The sequence below is a fragment of the Pogona vitticeps genome, chromosome 6, assembly GCF_051106095.1.
Source record: "Pogona vitticeps strain Pit_001003342236 chromosome 6, PviZW2.1, whole genome shotgun sequence".
Classification (NCBI taxonomy): domain Eukaryota; kingdom Metazoa; phylum Chordata; class Lepidosauria; order Squamata; family Agamidae; genus Pogona; species Pogona vitticeps.
The window spans coordinates 48,931,277-48,942,211 of record NC_135788.1 but is presented as its reverse complement, the minus strand read 5'-3'; the positions used below and the strand labels follow the sequence as shown (position 1 = coordinate 48,942,211).

The 10,935-nt window shown below is 41.8% G+C and overlaps 1 long non-coding RNA gene across 1 annotated transcript; it reads left to right on the top strand.

The window, feature by feature from the left end:
* Positions 1-2,758: 2,758 nt before the first annotated feature.
* On the top strand, positions 2,759-5,429 carry LOC140708183 (uncharacterized). The gene is made up of 2 exons (XR_012088364.2): positions 2,759-3,959; positions 4,055-5,429. It is a non-coding gene; the product is annotated as an uncharacterized LOC140708183 (long non-coding RNA).
* Positions 5,430-10,935: the final 5,506 nt, after the last annotated feature.

Here is a 10,935-nt window from a genome sequence, read left to right as displayed (position 1 = left end):
CTGTTCATGTGCTTAGCAATCTAATACATTTGTTGTTACATGCTGTCAAGTTGCTTCTGAGTTACGGTCACCCTATGAATGAGTGAGTGCATTTGAGAGAACAAAGAATTATCAATATATATTTTTGGAATGTTAATTCCTAATTCTAAATTTATGTATATTCCATGACTGTGCACAGATTCAGTGCTGGATGTAGAATTCAGAATCTTGCTTTATTTGTAAGGCAATTGAAATTAGGTAGACTTGAAAATGTTCAGCTATTGTCCGGTGAAATCTCTGAACCAAATGCAAAGTAGGTTTTCAGTGGTTAGAGGACAAAGTTTTTATGTCTTGCTCGGCACTTCTCCCTCTTCATGACGACTGGTAGAAGGCAAATAGATTTAGCTAAATATATAATTAAGGCAGCAATCCTCTACATACTTCCTTGAAAGCACATGTAAGTTGAGCTAGTGGGGCTTACTTCTGGGGAACGTATATGAATTGCCAGCAAGTTATAAAAAATTTAATGGAATGTGCACAGTTACAAAGTGGAAGAGGTTTGCACGAACTAGATAAAGGCTGAGGGTGTTTCTAAGGTCTGATTGGCGCATTGTACAAAGGAATTATTGCACTGGATATCTTTTTGAAATAGAGGTGGGGAATTTCAGTCCTTCCTGAGGTCCCCTATAATGCCATCATGGGGAAATGCATATGGCCATCTGGGGAAGGAAATTTTGAAATGCTTCTCCTTTACCTTAAGGGGGGGGGGAAGAGATGTATGCTGGGTTTTTATGGCCCCACCCACCACTTGAATATGGCTCTGAAATATATCCCTCTATATTTAGCCTAAAAGCTGAAAGCTGACCTTGCTAAAAGGAAAAGGTCCTGTTTTCACAAGCCACATATAAGACTAGCTGAATTGGGCATTGAGACAAATGAAAACCATTTCAATTGTCAGAGGAATAAAAGTAGGAGTAAGGGAGAACGCAGATGTAGGACATACTGTTTTGATGCAAATGTGCCTCAAATATAGCTGCATCATTAGTCTTTACATATGTTTACCTTTATGTAAATTCTCGTTCTCTCTCTCTCTCTCTTGTGAATTTGAAGGGTTGCTTTTATTTTATTTAAATAAAAAAAAAATAAGCATCAGCAGCTTAAACTGTGTACTTTATTTCTGATAGAGTTTTTTCATTTCTTTCTCTCTCTGATACTAAACCTGGGCTCATCTCCTGACTGGTATAAAACTCGGCTCAATCAAAAGGTATCACTGTTTTACAATATGCATTATAAACTTTCAGAGGTCACTGCCCTAAGAAGTATTACATAACTGGCTTGGGTGCCTTTTAAATAAGGAAGGGGCAGAGACCTGTTTATAGCTTAGTGGCCTTGTGTGGCTAGTCCATCTGGACCTTTTGATCACTTCCTACTTAGGTCATTCCCCCTTCAAGGAAATAGTTTGTCTATCTCTGAATGTCTATAGGTTGTTGGTAGACTTTCACACATAAAAGTTAACTCTGGGGTTTCTGTAGTCCAGTCTGGGATTTCTCATGTTGGATTCTTAACTCCTTTCTTGAAAAAACAGAAATAAGTGTTTCCTCCTATTCTATTATGGACTTTCTGGCTGAAATCCAATAGTCAATGATAAATAGAGTACATAGCTATTGACTCACCCAATCCACATTGATTCTCTGGTTCTACTCCAGTTGTGACTGGATTTAAGTCACCGAGTGACTATTTGTAGTTCACAGTTATAATTGCCTCTTACTACCCTGCTGAACTATGCCGATATAACTACCACAAATTCCTACACTGGGCAGATTCATGGAAGGGAATCTGAGTAATCATAGATCTCAGACAAATGGGAAATGGCATTGGATTGATAAAAAGAAAATAAAGATCAACATTTAGTTGACTTCAGCATTACAAAACAATATTCAGTTGATTTGAGCATTACAGGAGCTTCATTTCTAACAGACAGCAGAGGAACAAAATTGGTGTGGTGTTTTGACCTGCTAATTTATCTCTGTTGAGGACAGTTCAGGATTCAGCCATGTTTCATGCCAAGGTTCTAGAGTGGCTGATTTTAAAAATATCTTTAAGCATAAGTTGTCTAGACTGATAGCTTGGAAGACATCTGCATGTATCCGGAGGCCCCAGGCTTCATGTGGTGCATGTAGAAAAGTATCTCCTTTGAGTTATCATAGAAGTCACTGGACTTTAGTAACAACAAAGATTGGAAGCCTAGGACACTTCTGCCCACATTTTTTTCATTCTCGATGTCATGAACCTCAAGTTTCCTTTCCTACAACAAATTATTAGACAAAGTATCAGAATATCCTACCAGAACATGGTGTGTGCCAGATCATCTTTGGTCAGAACTCATGCTGTCTCAGTAAGGGGGTTATACAAATTTTTGGAGCATACATAGATATATGCTCACTACAGTGACAGCATCCAAGACAATATTACTCTGAATGTGAGATACTGTACTGAGGTGCAAAAGGGGGCAGCCTCACACCTTGCTTGGGATCCTTCAGGAGGCTTCTAGCTGCCCATTGTTGATAATAGGACACTGGAACTTGGTTTGCTCCTCCAAGGCATTTCTTACAAGTAATTAAAGAAAGGTTGGCTTTGAGTAGTTTTTTTTCTTGAAATTATAGGAGATCCGTGCAATCTGGGAATGGCACCAATCAACTGTGTCTGGGTAATGCGATTACAACCTTTTTGTGGCTGAATGCCTTTTCTGTGGGAAAAAAAGAGTACAAAATGGTGGCAGGGACTAAGAGAATGAAGGATAAGACCATTGTGCACATTCCCTGAAAGTTTGTTATTATTAATATTATTTCCATTAATCCGATGGCTCTCTTTGATTTCCTCTTTTGTTCTCATCTCTTTCTTTGCATTGGTCATTGTAATAGTTCCTTTTGTCTCTATATGGTAGTCACTGAAAAGGTGCATTCAGGATTCTGACCCTATTTCTGTCACCTTTTGATAGAGTCACAAGCTTGGTAGGTGAGGACAATTTATTTATTTATTTATTTTATTTGTATCCCGCCTATCTAGTCGATAGACCAATGCTGTGACTATAGTGTATCCTGATTTCATCAAGGCTGTTAAGAAGGTCCCCCAGGATAGTCTTGTGGCCAGACTGGTAGCATGTGGGCTAGATGATGTGGCTATTGTAAAGATTTGTAGCTGGCTGATGGGCCTTACCCAAAAAGTGTTCACCAATAGTTCCTCCTCATCCTGGAGAGAAGGAATAAATGGGATGCCCCTAGGTTCAGTTCTGGTCCCATTATTGAAAAAATATGCAGATTCATAGCTGAAAGATGTGTGACAACTGGCTTAACAGTAGTATATGCAAAAGGGATTAGGCCGCCTAGTAAACAACAAGCTAAACATGAGTCAACAGTTTGATGTGGTGGGGAGAATGGTAAATTTCTTCAACAGAATTAAAGTGTCCTTATCAAGGGAAGTAATAGTACCATTCTATTCTGCTTTGGCCAGATCTCACCTGGAATACTGTGCCCAGCTCTGGGCAACATAGATTCAAAAGGATATCAACAAGCCAGAATATGTCCAGCGCAGGGTCACCAGGAGGGAAAAACTCTGGAAACCAAACCTTATGAGGAATGGTTGAGGAAACTAGCTATGTTTAGCCTGGAGAAGAGAAGACTGAGAGGTGACATAATACAGTCATGTCCTGCTGGATGATTACTCTGTTCTACGACGAATCCACATTACGTCGACGTTGCGATCGCAAAATGATGTTTTATATGGGGGAATTTCGCTTCACATTGATCGGTTCCCTGTTTCGGGAACCGATTTTTCGCTTTACGACAATCGGCAAACAGCTGATTCGTTGGGTTTCAAAATGGCCGCTGGCTTTCAAAATGCCCCCCTGCTGTTTTCTAGGATGGATTCCTCGCTATATAGGCACCGAAAATGGCCGCCGTATGGAGGATCTTCACTGGACGGTGAGTTTTTCAGCCCACTGGAACGCATTAAACGAGTTTTCAATGCATTTCAATGGGATTTTTTCATTTCATTTGACAATGTTTTTGCTCTACAGCAATTTCGCTGGAACGAATTAACATCATCAAGTGAGGCACCAGTGTAGTCATCTTCAAATATTTGAAAGACTGTCATGTTGAAGATGGAGCAAGTTTGTTTTCTGCAACTTTGGAGGACAGAACCAGAAGCAATGGATTAAATTTACAAGAAAGGATGTTTCACAAAACTTTTTGGTAGTGAGAGCTCTTGAACAGTAGAAACTAATACCTCAGAGGGTGGTGGATTCTCCTTTCGTGGAAGTTTTTAATCAGAGGTTGCGAGGTCGCCTGTCAGGGATGCTTTAGCTATGGATTACTTGCTTCAGAAGGGGGTTGGACTCAGTGACCCCAGAGGTCCCTCCCATCTCCGTAATTCTCTGATTCTACTCTCATAGAAACAAGAAGAAACAGTTTTACACCAAGGGATAGATTTTGGCTAAGCAAGAGCCACAGATGCCAGTGTATCCTTTTTAATGAGTTTTAAAATGTCTTTGCATTATTCTGTTTTTTAAATTATAACACTATGTGTAATAATGTTTTATATTGTTCTTGATATGTTGTTTTTAATTCTTGTATCTTTTTAAAGATTTGTGAGTTACCTTGAGTTGCTAGTAGAACAAAGACAGCATAAAAATGCAATAAATAAAATAAAATAAGGGCACTGTTGTGTTTTCCAGTTATGTTATAGCAGATTACAGCACCATAGTTTTCAAAGGTTTGCAACATGTTTTCACCTGTCTATACAGACACATTAATGCTCATGCCTATGCTCATTTTTCAGGTAGTCCTATAGTTAGTTTGCATACCTTATGATCATCTCAAGGATGCAATGAGTGCTATTATGACCATGTGTCCTCGTCTGCTACAGGACAGCCCCCTTTTAGAAGGTGTTCGTTGGTCTGCCAGAATGTGGGAAGAACTATAAGGAGACAGTCCATAGGCCTTGATGTGGTCCATCCCCAGTTAGCAGAACCTAGAGAGCAAATTCAGTAGGCACTCAGGTCATCTACTCATAATCTTTCCCTCTGTGGTGTGATGTATTGTAATTTGGTTTAAATTATCAAACTAATTTTAAACATTGTGCTTGTACTTATAAAGTAGCATGCACAGTATTATACAAATTGCCATTCTCTTTGGTCCTCTTTTTTAGTGATGTGTAATCAGCCCCTCTGCTGAATGCATTAGAACTACCAAATATATGCTGGGATTACACAAATACTTTGTTGTTGTTACTATTATTTATTTATGCAGTGTCATCAGTGTACGTAGCCCTGTACGCAAATTTAAAATAAGATTGTTTAAATAAATGGTTTGATTGCTCTAGTCTATGTCTTGTCTCAGATCTTCCAGACAGATTTGTGACAAATAAAAGTATTCCTTGTTAAATCCACAAAAGCCTCAGCTTGTTTTGGATGTTCCACCACTAAGCAGTCAGAATGCAATAGGAACCCAATTCAAGTAACATCAAAGGTGGGAGGCAAGTGAGGGGAGCTGCCTGTGAGTCTGGCTCATAGAACCTTCTAGGTCTTGAGTTAACCAATTGTATTGCAGATTTCTGTGGACATAGGCCACTAGAGGTCACTACACAGGTTTGCAGATGTGCACATCTCAGCAACAGAATCCACAGAAAAAGGCTTGACAAATTGAACCAGTGCAGAAGAGGTTCTCAAAGGGGTCTATGAGTGCCACTCAAATGATAACATGAAAGAAGAATGTCTGTACTTGACCCTGCATTTTTTAACAATCAAGATCAAGACCTTTCGAGTTGCTCAGGGCCAGATCATCAAACAGGCTAACAAAACCTATTTTGTTTTGTGATTTTTTTTTAAGTGATTGTGACTTGTTTTAATAATACAACAATATTTGACAATGGTGTCAGGGCTAAGTAAAACAAAAAGATTATTAGAATATGAATTATGTATGTGCTTTGATATGCAGGAGGAAAAATTTATCAAGTGATCCTCTGTGACCCTCAATAATTTTCAGGCAGCCATGAGAGGCAGGGGAAGTTTGGGACCTGTTAAAGTAGTAAAAATTCTCCTTTTGCTTGAAGCTGGCACACTGGCTGGTTTCCTTTTCTTGGAAATCAATGGCAATTTTAAAACAACTCAGCTAATTAATTCCAAACCTGGATTGCTTTATCTGAGTCTCTTCCTCACCATTTAGTTCCCAGTTGTAGCAGCCAGGAAATAGGGCAGGTTGATGCTCTTTGAACTTTTGTTGTTGTTCAGTCATTTAGTCGTGTCCGACTCTTCTTAGCCCCATGGGCCAGAGCATGCCAGGCCCTCCTTTCTTCCACTGCCTCCTGGAGTTGGGTCAAATTCATGTTGGTGGCTTCGATGACACTGTCCAACCATCTTGTCCTCTATTGTCCCCTTCTCCTCTTGCCTTCACACTTTCCCAACATCAGGGTCTTTTCCAGGCAGTCTTCTCTTCTCATGAGATAGCCAAAGTAACGGAGCCTCAGCTTCAGGATCTGTCCTTCCAGTGAGCACTCAGGGTTGATTTCCTTTAGAACGGATAGGTTTGTTCTCCTTGCAGTCCAGGGGACTCTCAAGAGGCTCCTCCAGCACCACAATTCAAAAGCATCAATTCTTCGGCGGTCAGCCTTCTTTATGGTCCAACTCTCACTTCCATGTATCACTACAGGAAAAACCATAGCTTTGACTATTTTGACTTTTGTTGGCAAGGTGATGTCTCTGTTTTTAAGATGCTGTTTAGGTTTCTCATTGCTTTCCTCCCAAGAAGCAGGCGTATTTTAATTTCATGGCTGCTGTTACCATCTGCAGTGATCATGGAGCCCAAGAACGTAAAATCTGTCACTGCCTCCATATCTTCCCCTTCGATTTCCCAGGAGCTGATGGGACCAGTGGCCATGATCTTAGTTTTTTTGATGTCGAGCTTCAGACCGTTTTTTGCACTTTCTTCTTTCACCCTCATTACAAGGTTCCTTAATTCCTCCTCACTTTCTGCCATCAGAGTGGTATCATCTGCATATCGGAGGTTGTTGATATTGCTTCCGGCAATCTTAATTCTGATTTGGGATTCCTCCAGCCCGGCCTTTCGCATGATGCATTCTACTTATAAGTTAAATAAGCCAGGGGAAAATATATGGCCTTGTTGTACTCCTTTCCCAATTCTGAACCAATCAGTTGTTCCATATCCAGTTCTAACTGTGGGTTCCTGTCCCATGTATAGGTTTCTCAGAAGATAGATAAGGTGATCAGGCACTCCCATTTCTTTAAGGACTTGCCATAGTTTGCTGTGGTCCACGCAATCAAAGGCTTTTGCGTCGTCAATGAAGCAGAAGTAGATGTTTTTCTGGAACTCTCTGGCTTTCTCCATAATCTAGCGCATGTTTGCAATTTGGTCTCTAGTTCCTCTGCCCCTTCAAAATCCAGCTTGTACTTCTGGGAGTTCTCAGTCCACATACTGCTGAAGGCTACTTTGCTAGCATGTGAAATAAGTGTAATTGTAGGGTAGCTGGAGCATTCTTTAGCACTGCCCTTCTTTGGATTGGGATGTAGACTGATCTTTTCCAGTCCTCTGGCCACTGTTGAGTTTTCCAAACTTGCTGGCATATTGAATGTAGCACTTTAACAGTGTCATGTTTTAAGATTTTAAATAGTTCCATTGGAATGCCATCACCTCCACTGGCCTTGTTAGCGAAGCTTTCGAAGGCCCACTTGACTTCACCCTCCAGGATTTCTTGCTCAAGGTCAGCAACCACACTACAGTATCTGGTTTTTCAGGGACATCCAAATCTTTCTGGTATAATTCCTCTGTGTATTCTTGCCACCTCTTCTTGATGTCTTCTGCTTCTGTTAGGTCCCTGCCATTTTTGTCCTTTATCACGTTCATCTTTGCACAAAGATAGTCCTAGTCCACAAATAGTCACAAAGATAGTCCTAGTCCACAAAGATAGTCCTAGTTCACAAATAGTCCTAGAACGAGCTGGAATTTTCAGCATGTTTACATTACTGAAACAGCGACGTCTACGCTGGCTTGGACACGTCGTGAGAATGGCTGATGGTCGGATTCCAAAGGATCTCCTGTATGGAGAATTAGTGCAGGGAAATCGCCGCAGAGGGAGACCATGGCTGTGATACAAGGCTATCTGCAAGCGAGATCTGAAGGCCTTAGGAATAGATCTCAACAGATGGGAAACCCTGACATCCGAGCGTTCAGCCTGGAGGCAGGCGTTGCATCACGGCCTCTCCCAATTTGAAGAGACCCTTGCCCAGCATGCTGAGGCAAAGAGGAAGTCACAAAAGCAGCAAAACCAGGGAGCTGGACAGGGGACAGTTTGGATTTGTCTTCAGTGTTGAAGAGATTGTCACTCTCGAATTGGCCTTCTCAGCCACACTAGACACTGTTCCAAATCCTCCATACAGAGCACGTTACCATAGACTTTTGAGACTGAAGGATGCCTAACTAACTAACTTTGCACAAAATATACCTTTAATATCTCCAGTTTTCCTGAACAGATCTCTGGTTTTTCCTTTTCTATTATTTTCCTCTATTTCTTTGCATTGTTCGTTTAAGAAGGCCCTCTTGTCTCTTCTTGCTACTCTTTGGAAGTCTACATTCCATTTTCTGTAACTTTCCCTCTCTCCCTTGCATTTTGTTTCCCTTCTCTTCTCTGCTATTTGTAATTGGACAGCCACTTTGCTTTCTTGCATTTCCTTTTCTTTGGGATGGTTTTTGTTGCTGCCTCTTGTACAATGTTACAAGCCTCTATCAAAAGTTCTTCAGGCACTCTGTCCACAAAATCAAGTTCCTTAAATCTGTTCTTCACTTCCACTGTGTATTCATAAGGGATTTGGTTTAGATTATACCTGACTAGCCCAGTGGTTTTTCCTACTCTCTTCAGTTTAAGCTTGAATTTTGCTATGAAAAGCTGATGATCAGAGCCACAATCAGCTCCAGGTCTTGTTTTTGCTGACTGTATAGAGCTTTTCCATCTTTGGCTGCAAAGAATATAGTCAATCTGATTATGGTATTGCCCATCTGGTGATTTCCATTTGTAGAGTCGCCTCTTGTACTGTTGGAAAAGAGTGTTTGTGATGACCAGCTTGTTCTCTTGACAAAACTCTATTAGCCTCTGTTCTGCTTCATTCTGACGGCTACTCCATTTCCTCTACAGGATTCTTGCCCATAATAGTAGATATGATAATCATCTGAATTGAATTCACCCATTCCCGTCCATTTTAGTTCACTGACGCCCATGATGTCAATGTTTATTCTTGCCATCTCCTGTTTGACCACATCCAGCTTCCCAGGGTTCATAGACGTTACATTCCAGGTTCCTATGCAGTATTTTTCTTTGCAGCATCGGACTTTCCTTTCACTTTCAGGCATGTCCACAGCTGATCGTCCTTTCGATTTTGGCCCAACCACTTCATTAGCTCTGGAGTTACCTGTACTTATCCTCCGCTCTTCCTCAGTAGCATGTTGGGCACCTTCCGACCTGAGGGTCCCATCTTCCAGTGTCACTTCTTTTAGCCTTTTGTTTCTGTTCATGGGGTATTCCTGGCAAAGATACTGGAGTGGCTTGTCAATTCCTACTCCAGGTGGATTGCATTTGGTCAGAACTCTCCACTATGACCTGTCTGTCTTGGGTGTCCCTGCACGGCATAGCCCATAGCTTCTCTGAATTACTCAAGCCCCTTTGCCACGACAAGGCAGCAATCCATGAAGGAGGCTCTTTGAACTAATGGTCATTAAAAGAAAAGTTGCTTCCTTTGTGGTTCCTGAGCAGTGGTGGGAGAGGTTGCTGAGTTTCTCCATCACAACCCCCAAAATCAAACAGCCAGCTTAGGAGGCAGGTCTGGGATTCTGAGAGCTGGTGTCACAAAAGCGACTCTTGTATCTGCTCCTGGTGGACTAAATAAGCGAGATGGCTGCTGTTTCACATATCCATGTGTAAACTCTTAAGAATTGGGGTGAGCCAGCACACTATGTTGCACATTTTACAAAGTTTGGAAAAGCTACCTTTTTGGCCCAGCCCTCTCAGAATCTGTCCAAGCCTCGGTATTATAACAGATGACTTTGTTACCAGGGGCTTGTGTGCTCCCTTCCCCTCCCTCAGAAGACTATCTTACACAAACAGCCATAAACATTCTTCTTGCTGAAAATAGATGTTCCCCATGCTCTTGAAAGGGAATTATCCAAACATGAACGTGAAGGTTAATGCTGCAATCTGATGTGAACTTGTGGAGACTTTTCCCTTAAAAGCCATATTATTTGTAATAAAAGCTGTTTGTCTTAAAGGACCCAACCTCTGAGTCAATAACATGCACGAGAAGAGGGCCTGCGTGCATTTTGCTTTTCATTGAAGCAATATGGGAGTTACAAGGAAAAAACAATAGTCTGGGATTCTGTAACACAGTTGCAAAGCATATGAATGTGTTTTGGAATGCATTAAGTCCAGGTCCCTATAGCCTTAGTGGAATTGGGGTGTGCAAGTCTAAAAATTTGGTTGGATTTGGCAGGATCCAGAAAGTTAAATGAGGGCTTGTGTATTGCTGGGATGCTCTAAGCCGCTCTGTAATTTTTTGGTGGAGTCCGAGAGGCCCAACTTGGCTTCTGTTTTCACAACACCATTTGATGAAGGGGGAGGGGAGAGCAATACAAAAATTGGCAGAGCCTTGAGGAGTGTCGAGCTGACGACGGTTTCCTCCCCATCTTGTGCCAGGATATTTTGGAGGGGGGGGGTTCATTTCGTTCCTCGGCAAGGATAGGAGTGGAGGGGGCCGTTGCCGCAGGTGGGCAGGTGGCTGCGGCTGGCAGGCTTGCAGGGCGGGGCGGGGTGGGGAGAGGAGAGGCTGTGGTTTGGGAAGGGAAGGGGGTGGATCTCCGAGAATCCAGCAGGATCCGGCAAAATCCAGCTTTTCCCCAC